The sequence below is a fragment of the Erithacus rubecula genome, assembly GCF_903797595.1.
Source record: "Erithacus rubecula genome assembly, chromosome: 13".
NCBI classification, from domain to species: domain Eukaryota; kingdom Metazoa; phylum Chordata; class Aves; order Passeriformes; family Muscicapidae; genus Erithacus; species Erithacus rubecula.
Window position 1 is genome coordinate 346,123 of NC_136665.1, and position 10,943 is coordinate 357,065.

A 10,943-nucleotide genomic window follows, 5' to 3' on the forward strand; every position below is an offset into this window, starting at 1 on the left:
AATCACATTTGCACATGCCTGAAGCTGCATAACTTAGCTGTTTGTTACAAAATACACAAACAATGTGATGTTTAGGATGTGGTGGTATGTTTTTAGAGGATGTAGTGGTAGGTCACTTCAGAGGTGCTGTCTTCATCTAGTTAATGAATGAGTTCAAGAATCAGTTACTTTTATGTTCCCAAACTGTATTGTTATTGTCTCATTCTAGCCAACAGAATCATTAAATTCTTATTATTATTAAATTCTTTTTATAGATCATTACTATCATTAAATTCTTTTTATAGATTTCATTGTATCAAATAGATGGAGAATGATTTAAATACATCTGCTTGCAATCTCTGGGATTTAATGTTTACTTTTGAAAGGTGAATTTAAACTTTTTTCATCAAATGTAGAGGCAGTGATAAGTCACAGATGACCCATTTGCAGTAATATACCCCAAAACAAGGAATTCAAAGAAAAATCAAACCTAGTGTACTTTTCAGAGTTGTGCAGAGGTGCAGCAGTTTTCTAGAAGAGGGAGTGGAAGGAGGTTATCTGGAAACCAGAGTAAAGAATGCACCTGTTTAAAATGCCAGGTCTCAGTACAGGTGTGAACCTGAATTGTATGTCCCCACATAGCTTGTCAGCAATTAGGTAAATAAGAAGAATGAGGCCCTAGAGCTACTTTTGGTGATTCAATGAAAAGGCTAATCTAGTTAAAGAAAAAGCCTTTGTGTATGGAATTACTCCCAAATGTAATTCATAGAACAATGTGTGCTATTGAAATGTATTTCAAAAAAAAAAAAAAAAAAAGGAAAGGGAAAAAGGAAATAAACGAGCTATTCAAAGGGCTCTTTTGTATCAGACTCATGTTTTCAGGAGTAGTTCCCAGCTTCCAAGATGTACAGGGAGAGGAGAGGGAGAGGAAGGAAGGAAGAAAAAGAGACAATTTCCCCACCAGCTCCACAGGTGACAGCAATGCTGAGGCTCCCAAGAGCCCAAGCACCTGCCCTGCAACAGCCCAGAAGAAAAGCATGAAGGAAGCAACCTTCATTGCCAAGGTGCAACCCCTCCCCAATTGTTGTGTCTTTTATTGGTATTACTATCCTTAAAAAACCTCCCCAAAGCAACAACAGCAACGCCCTCCCCCTCCAAAAACAATGCCAAAACCAACAACCAACAAACAAACAAGCAAAACAACAACCAAAAAAAGCCAGTTGATATTTGCCAGCTATCCCAGTTTCACAGCATCAGTCAGGGCTTTAGAGCTGCTGTGAGGCAGAGGGGTTGTGTCTGTGTGAAGTGCTGTAGGGCCTGAGCTCTTCTGGGGGGTTTTGTGCTCTCTCAAGACTGAGTTCAGGTTCCACAGTGTGCAATGGGATAAATTGATGTGCATTGCACGTGCACATAAATACTGCAAAATAGGCTTATGCGTGTGACTGATGTGTGCAACATGGGAGCCCACATGTCTGGAGAGCGCAAGCAATGGGGCTGGTTTTGTTCTCTAGAAAGAGTTCCTAGTTAAGGTTGGTTTTCCCAGAATTTCTGGAAGTTTTTGCTAGATTCTCTGGAGAAGTCAGGTTGAAAGAAATATCAGGAGGTCAGCTAGCCTAACATTTTGCTCAAGTAGGATAAGCTGTGAGGTCAGACCTAGTAATTTAGGTCTGGCTCCTGCTTATTGGCCTTTAAGCATTTTTAGTTTCTTTGTAATGATAATATTCTAATATATGAATTTACAAATACAAATTTACGTCCCTTTCATGCTTTCTTTTGCCAGGTTCATAGACAGAAGCTTTTTAAAAAGCTAGAAATTTGACAATATAACTTTTAATTTGATTTTAAGGAAACCATATGAAATCTTTAGGTCTGGATGATTTAAAGCAATATCTACTTCAAATCCTTTTGTGATAGACCAGCTAAGTTCCAAACACAGGTTGCTGTTTATTACTGACATACAGTTTAAAACAGAAAGAGGAAATTCAAACCCAGATGGAATTTCAGAGCCAGAAATCACTATTGTGATAATTTTGCTTGGATTTCATGCAACACAACTCAGTTTGCCTGGTAACTTGTGGTTGAACCAGAGGACAGTTGTCTTGGCTGAAGTCCTTGGCATTGCTTTTAAAGCTGACATTAAAAGAACATGACAGCTTTGCAATGTGGTGAACACTCAGCCTATAGAAAAGACTGGACTGACACCATTAAATATGAAACATTTGAAATTTTAAAATTTCACCTGGCAGTACTGAGTGGCCTCAGCAGAACCTGTAGACATTAATTCTGTCTGTGGTCTGCATTCTCCTCAGCAGTTATGCTGAGGGCTGGCTGTAAAAATACTAATTTTCTGGTGTTTTACTGGCAGACTATCAGAAAGACATTGCAAATGTTTCTCTCTTCTGGTTCCTATCTCCAAAAACGCCTATATACATAAGGGTTTTTTCTTGCAAGACTGTTGCCTGTTGAAAGCAGCGCCATCTGGCTTTGTCTTCCTTTTTTTCACCAAATATTTGATGCACTGTGTAAAGCTAATTCCAACATAACCAGTTTATTAACACTGTTGCTGTGTTTTCACTAGATGCTTATACTTGCAATTATTTCCCATTGTTGGCTTTTCTACTTTTACTTGCTGAGTGACTCTTGGGTTTTTATTAAATCTTGATGATTGCACTAGTTGTGAATAATTTTCTTTGACTTAGAGAATAGTGATCATGGAACTAATAGTACATAAAATAAATACACAAGGTATCAAGAATATAATAAGGTAGGTTATACAGCCTGTGAATATATAAACATCTTTGTATTTACAGGGTATTTGCTGTAATTAATTTCTGTCTGTTTTCATAGAAGCTTTGTAGAAACTTATATGGAATGTAAGTTTAGGATAACTGCCCCATTAAGATGCATATTTTACATTTTTAACTTTGCTGTGACAGTTTCTGCCATTGCCAAACTGTGCTGCTAACATCTCTGTTTAATGCTCCCATTACTCGTGTAAAGGAGTTGATGATCAGCCCAGTGTTACTGAAATACTGAGGTGTGGAGGAAATTGCCCACAGATGAATGGGGTTTAGATCTGTAAATGTGATTTTTAAACTCCCTTTCTAGTTGGAGATTAAAATCCATAGTTGTGCTTCTACCTAAAGAAATCCTTTCACTAAGCATCCTGCTGCTGAATCTGCCTGGAAGCTGAACCCTGGTTAACTCACCTCCCTGAGAGTCTGAGGATGGAGCTCTTCCCATCCAGCCCAGGGATGTCCAGATTGTATTCATAAAACAGAGGTCCCTCTGGTCTACAGGGTGAAGATGCAACTTTACATTAAATCATAGGCCTTAGAGAAGGGAAGCTGGTAGTTCTAGATAAAAATTTGGGGTTATGCCCAGATGTGGAAGAATTTTAGGGTTCAGCCTGACATGGAGCTGCTCAGTGGTGCTTTGGGGAGCATACGAAAAGCCAACCCACAATCACTCTTGCTGATCCAGCAAATATTTTCAGAGGAAGTGACATGACTGCAGTGTGAGAGGCAGAGCACCCTGACCCTGACACCGACCAAGCTATGGCCAGGGTGTCTGGGGCACAGGTCTGAACCCCTATTGTTGGGAAAGAAGGTAGCAGAGTGCTCTGACAGCTACACTGCTGCACTTTATTAGACACTCTTTTGTTTCAGAAAAGGATTTCGCCCATCTGCTGGAGCGGGAAAGTCATTCTAAGCTGTGGATCTTCATTGAAGGTGGGTGATTGAAATGTCTGAGGATAGGAGGAGGAAAAGTTTCTGCCTCAAAACACTGGCAAGCCAGGTTTGCTAAAGAGAGTAAGCTCAAAGGGAAATCCAGCAGTGCTGGCTGTGTCCAATTCCATTGTGATAGAACAAGGGTGCAACCATAGAATCCCCAGATATGCTTTGATATCAGCTCCTTCAGGACAAAGCACTGCAAAATGCAAGTTCAGTACCAAGTCTGGTTCCTAAGGGAGCTTGCAGTGACTGAACACGAGCTACATCCTGTGCTTGGAGCAGGCTCCAGGTGTCTGCATCTGCACACATGTGCTCTTATTCACTGCCAGCCTCCACAGGCCCAGGGAGGGCTGGGCTTAAGGCATGGATGCAGGCAGAATTTATCTTTTGGAGTAGAGCTGTCTCTGCTGTAGGACTGTAGAGAATTACTGCAGTGTGGTGTCTGCCAGGAGGGCAAACTGTGAGCCCTAAATCAGTGATGGATTGTAAAAGGGTTATAATTCAAGGGGAAGTCATTAGTCCCTTCTGAGGATTTCCTTCTTGAGCACCATCAAAGCATTTTTCTGACCTCCTAAGTAGGCAGGAGCATTGAGATATGAATTTGTCCTTCTCTCTGCCATTGCTTTTCTGCAGGATTAATATACAAACCAGAGGTAATCAATGACAGAGACAGGAAATGTCCTAATGCTGAGCCCAGGGCAGCTGTGGTTTGGATGCTGTTGTGTGCTGCCTCTCTACACACTTGTGTTTTATTTCAGAAGAGAAACTCCAATGGTGGTGTTTAAGAGTAATGAATGCTTACACCACAACACTGGGCAGTCTCAGGAGCTTTATAAAAGCATTGCAACTGTAGACTCAAAATACAGAAAAGCAGTTTTGAAAAGGTTAAAAAGAAAACGACCAAAACAGAAATTAACACCTTCATATTTTTAAGAAAGGAAAACACAGAATTTCAGCCTAGATTAGAAATGCTGCATTTTTTAAATATCAGTGGTGTATAAAGATGAATGAGGATGATGAGAAAGAAATCTGTATGTGGACTCAGCCTGGCTGCACCATGCCTCAGCCACTGTCTATATGTTATGGTATAAGCCTTGGTTTATGTTATGGTGTAAATATTGGCAGGTATTATTGTCAGCAATTATGGTTAATCTCCTTCTTGGTAAGTAACATTGCAGATTTCCCTGGCAGACATTTCTGCAATGGTGCTGGCTGTATGGGAAGTGGGACATTAATACCTTGAGCATAGACCTTAAAGAACAGCTGTCAGGAGAAATGCAAAATGTAAGAAGTAAAACTGCTCTGATGTATTTAATTGCTTGATTGTGACCTCCTAAAACCAGATTTCTCCCAGACCTAGCACACCTGACATGAGTGAAAAGTCTAAAAGTGGGGCTGATTTCAAAACTACCTGTCTATCTGAAAATATTGTAGGAAAACTAAAATATCCAATTGTCCCAATTTGAGAGATGTCAGTTTCTGATTACATGTATGTTCTAAATAGTTTTTGTCTTAATGTACTAAAGAAATCAGAATTAAGAGTCCAGAAAGCTCCAGCTTTGACACCTTTATGTCAGATCCACTGGTACTTTCAAAGACCACACAGTTTAGACACCAAGATGGACTTCAACACCCTGGTTCCAAAGATCATTAATTTTTTAAAGTGTTCTTAGCTGTTTTTTAGACTAGACATAGTCAAGTGCATCTTTATTAATTTTGGTGGATTCTTAAAAATATCTATATAATCAGACAAAATAAGAGAGATGTGTATGAGCTAGCATGTAAAGAGATCCATCGTGTTCTGTTCTGGAAGAGCAGCAAGGCCATTAGAAAAATAAATTAGATATTTATCCAATTTTCCCTGAGACATCAGTGATCAGTGTGGCTTTCCAGGAATTTAAAATTTTTTTGGTAACCTTAGGGCAAAGTCTGAAGGCAAGTTCATAATGTAAATTCTCCCAACAACCTGCCTTTAGACGGTGTTCACCCAAGTCATAAAGAAAACAGTGCAAAATGTAATTGCACTATTATATGGGATGAATTGTTGGAAACCAGCATCAAGGATTCTATTGTTATTGAAACAGCTCCAGTTTATTAAAGGAAATTCAATCCAGTAAGTATATATAAAGCTTGTCTGTCAGTTTATCTGACTATCCCACAATGGATTTTTTTTTTTTTTTTTTTTTTTTTTTTTTTTTTTTTTTTTTTTTTTAATAAATCTGTCAAGAACAGTAAGAAAGGGCATCTTTGGTCAGTGCTATGAGTTGGCTTGTTCTAATGCTGCTCAGGGCATAAAATACATGCTTATGCTACCATGTTGTAGTAATCATCCCAACTTTGCTTTGAAGCAGTGTGCCTTACTGTAGACAGCATTACTGTCCATTCAGGAAATTAATTGAAAGTCCAATTAAGGACAGTTACACAAGGCTTGAAACAAAAACAGCCCCATAGAGCCAAACCAGCACAAATTAACCAACTGCACATTGTAGCTCTTTAACCTGCATTGATTCTTTGGGAGGATTTGAAAAAGGCTGGTATGTTTTACTTACTTTTTTCACAAAGGTTTTAACAAAACTCTTAAAATTCTTGAGTAATCTAAGTAAGAGGCCCTATTAAATCATGAGCTAAACCCTGGTTAAGCTGCTCCAAACAAAGAAAATCATAAAATTGTGTCTGTAGGTAAGACTGAGTGAGATCTGAGGTCCAGGATGTCTGCCCATTTGGGAAGGCTGTGTGGGGAGCTGCTGCCTCTGTGGCAGGGGAGAGTTTCCTGGGAGCAGATCTGGGATGGAGCCGTGCCACAGTGTGCAAAGCTCTCCCTGCAGCAGGACCTGTCATGCCATCCTCAGGTGGGTTGCAGATAGGCAGAACAAAAAGCAGCTTTGTGCTGAGGCCATCAGATGCCCTGAGATCTCTGCTGTGCTGAGGAGCCTGGGAATGCATTGACACAAGAAAGCTGCTCTCAGTTTCCAGCTCAAGTTAGAAGCCAAAAATCAAGAGTGTGGAGAAATGTGTCTTCAGAAATAACTCAAAGGAAATTAAAGACTTTTAGTAAAGATAAACCAGGCCTGTAGACAGTGCATTTGAGGATACTTTGGATTAGTCTTTAGAAGCATGATTCTAGAATACAATTGTAGACTTTTGCACAGGTTTTTCTGCTATGCAACTGAATTAGCAAAAGGAGAGTAAGATTTAAAATGAATTTCTTGTGTCTCTCTGTGTATCAGCTCAGGTTTAGAGATACAGCTTGCTTTGATTTAAGAAACTCAAGGATATCTAGAACCATTCTCTTCAAACATAATTCACTATAGACTTGCTGTGAAAAGCACCTATGTGTTACTGGAAAGGCCAACAGCCCAATTAAGGAGAAAATCTGCAGACGTACAAAAACATAATTGATAACACTTTTTCATGGGGCTAGTGATTTGAGAAACAGCCTGGCACAAGCAGGTATTGTCTCCCTAATATCTATACTAAAACATGCACTGGAAAGAGACTTAAACTGCCTGCCCACTCCAGTATTTACATCTTAACTAGATGGTACTGTGGTACAGAGCACAGATGTGTGTGCTGGCTGCCTGACATTTCTGAGTCTGCCAGTGCAGAGCAATCCTCCTGATGCATCTTTAAAGACACTTGTGATTGCTGAAGTGAAGTTGCTCATGGGCAGGGAGCTGCTACCAACACAATTTCCAAGTTGTGGATGTGTAGGTGAGCCCCGTGCTTGTCATGCCTTTATGTGCTGTGAATCTCTTATGGGCAAGTGCTCCCAGTGACCTTGCTCGAGACTGTGGTCTCTTCTGACCTGGCCCATTCCATGGTTCTGTGATTCTGTACTGGAAAGAGAGCCCAAATTTTTGTGAGTTGGTTCAGATCTTGTTGAAGGAAATCCTGCAGTGAGCTTTTGCTGTGTTGAATGTGAACCAAGACTACAGTAAAATATATTAAAATGTTTATGTTAAAACAAAAAAAAAAACAAACCAAAAAAACCAAAAAAAACCCAACAAACCCACATTTGATACCTGCTGTGTAGTTCGCATGTTTAATCTCCCTTGCCTACAACAAGCTTTTCTCTGTTTTGGTTTATACAGAATCTATAGCTGTGGGTTTCTCTTAGCTGGTGGTCTTTTGTTGGAATAAGATACACTGGCAGGAGGAAGAACCAGGCTGCTTCCACAATAGAAATATACTGCCTGTATCAAATGTCCCATTGACTTTCACAGCCTGTGTGGGAAAAAAACCCCCAAAAACCAACTTATTTAAAGTCTATATTGCTGTGGGGTCTTGTTGAGGTTTTGGTTGGGAGAGGATTTTATGTAGAATGAAAATGCAGTTAAGTGAGCACCTACAGAGACAAATATCTTTGTGTGTACTCTCCTCTGCCAGTACTTTCCTTCCCCTCTTTCTGGGGTAGACTCCACAGCTTCTAACCCCAGATGCAAAGGTAAATTTTGGCTCTGACAGAAAGTCTTTTTCTGCTGAGTTGTAGGCTGAAAGAGCAAAGATATCCTCTTTATAGTGTTTACCAAACCTCATAATGGATAAACAGGGCCAGAGAACGCTAGTCAAGGGGTTTCTCTGTTCAGACTGGAGCTGTAGATGCATTCATTCAGATACATGGTGGATTGCTGGGAGCCCTCCCATGGGGAATGGCCACCATCCTCAGGAATCCTAATTTAACACATAAAACGGAAAAAGCCTTTGACTCAGACAAAGGTTAGGTGTGTTACTCCTTATTCTGGACCTGGGGCTTAAATTAAGCTTGGTAAAAACCCTAGTGCTCCTGTGAGCACTTTTCAGTTCTGAATAAGTGCAAGCAGGTCCAGGTAACAACACCCTGCAAGTCCTAGGGAAAGATGAGGAAATAACTCCTGTGTGGATTCAAGCTGTCAATTAAAATTTAATTATAGCCTTTGGCAATATGAGAGCAAAGGTTTGGTCTGAAGCCTTTGTGCAGTTCTATAAATAAGTTAAAGCCATTAGGTGCATTGTTCATCATTTACGAGATAGCTTTTGCCAGTAAACAAAATCAACATTGTGTGTGAGCCTGCAATTTTGAGTACCACTGTGCAGTGACAGAATACAGCTCACCACTAGTCTGTTCAATATAAAAGCTCCACAGCCTACCCACCTTACCCATTGCTCCAGACAGAATGGATGTTGAAAAAACTTGAAACAGGACTGATTTCCCCTAAAAACTCAGCAGAAGATGTTAAGAGATGGTAGGCCTGGGTAAAGGCTCTCCTTCCTGAGAGCATCCAGCCCCAGGCAGCTTGTTGCTATGCAGAGGCACAAATGACACGTTATATGCTCCAAAAATGAGTCTGTACATTTGATTTTAAGAAAAGAGCTGAATATCTGCCAAGTCATTTACATATTTAGTTTTTCATGCTCGTGTCTGATATTAATTTTAAAAGCAGTCCATAATTTTTCTTGCTGACTGTTGTGTTTTAACTGTGGCACAATTCTAATGCCTCCTGTTAAATTTTTTACCCTCTGCAATTAACTTATGTAAAATCAGGTTTCCAGGGTTTTTTCAAATTTTTTGAAGAAAATTGTCTTGAGTACGATTACTATGCCATGACTTTTTGCAGTGCACTTGTTCATTCTCTTACACAGTTAAATGTGTCATTAAAATGCAATAGTGGTAACATCATGCAGCTGCAATTACATTATGGAAACATTATCTTCATGGGATGATGGGACTTTAGGGACACAGCATACTACAGGTTTCCACAAAAGCACCTTGAGGTTATTTTACCAGCATGATTATGTCTCTCTTGGCATGCCTTGAGACTTCTGCAATGCTTGTAGACTGGATGCAGAATAATAATAAAACCTGAAAAGTAGATTTTTCTTAAGCTTTTAAGAAATTTGACTGCCTTTTTGGAGTTTTTAATAGCTGGAAGGTTTAAACTGCTGCAGGAGTTAATCAATACACATATCTGTTTTTATATACCTGTATTTACACACATCAGACAACATCTCGGTGTATGTGGGTGCCCATGCAAATTCTGTTGGAGTACACCTGTTCAGTGATCAGATAGCAACAGATTTCTTTTTCTTTCACTTTTCTCAGCAAAAGACAGGCATCATAGAACCTTAAAGCTGGCCTTACCTGTTGGCCTTGCTACTCCACTACTGCCCTGAGCAGCCTGTCCTGGTGCTTTATCAGTTTTTCAGTGAAGAAATGTCAAGTTTTGCTTTTCTTTTCTGTTGTTGGGAAGCTGGGCAAAACCACAATCCAAGCCATTCTGCTGCTGTGTCCTTGTGCACATCTGGAACGTCCCTGCTCCTTGCACTCTCGGTGATGCACTGCTGCTAACTCAGGCTTGAACCACTTCTGTGATTGAACACACAATGTGCTGTGACACACTGAGCTTCCAGAAATCTTGTACAGGTGCGGATGAGCATACTGGGGGGTAGAAATGGCCTTTTCAAATCTCTTTGAATTGGAAGTACCTCCCCTGGCTGCTGACTGAGATTACCAGCACACCCAACACTGCTGGGGTGCATGGCTGTTCACAGCCAGCTCAGCCTGGTGGGGCTCATGCATCACTCAAAACATCAGTCATATGCCAAATAAACTCCTGCTTGCCACCATCCCTTAGGTCTGCAAGTGTGTTTTGTCCAAGGTCCAGATGCTCTGCAGCTGCAGCAGCCATCTGGCAGCTGGGGAATTGGCACACTCTGTGCACCACCTGAGGATGTGCTCTGATTTGTATTTCTGGATGTAAGAATCTGAGGGATTTGAGGAGTCCTGTAGTGTCTGGGGTTTTTGTTTTTAATTATCACTTTTATTATCAGCCAAACATATATATATGTTTAAAGCATTTTTTTATTCTTCTCTAATGAGTCATGCTCTCATGGTCTGTAATTATGTTCTCCCTTGGTTTTCACAGTCTAAGCATTCCTTTTACATTTGTCTAAAGCTTGTACTGTTTCTTCTACCTCTTTTTTATTTTAATCCTATGACTAAGAGAAACAATTTAAAAACCATTAGAGTGTTTTCCTTGTTGATGTGCTCATCAGAGAACAGCTCATAACACTCTCCTAGGACTGGAATTATTTGGCATCTTCAAAGCTCAGCTGGCAGAAACCAACCAAGCAAGGGAATTAGCATGATCTATGGTATAGAAGAAGTCCCTTTCTGCATTTGCCAAAAGAGAATAAAAAAGACCATTATTGGTGTGAGGGAAGGATCCTTCACCGGGGCCCTGGCTGCTGGCC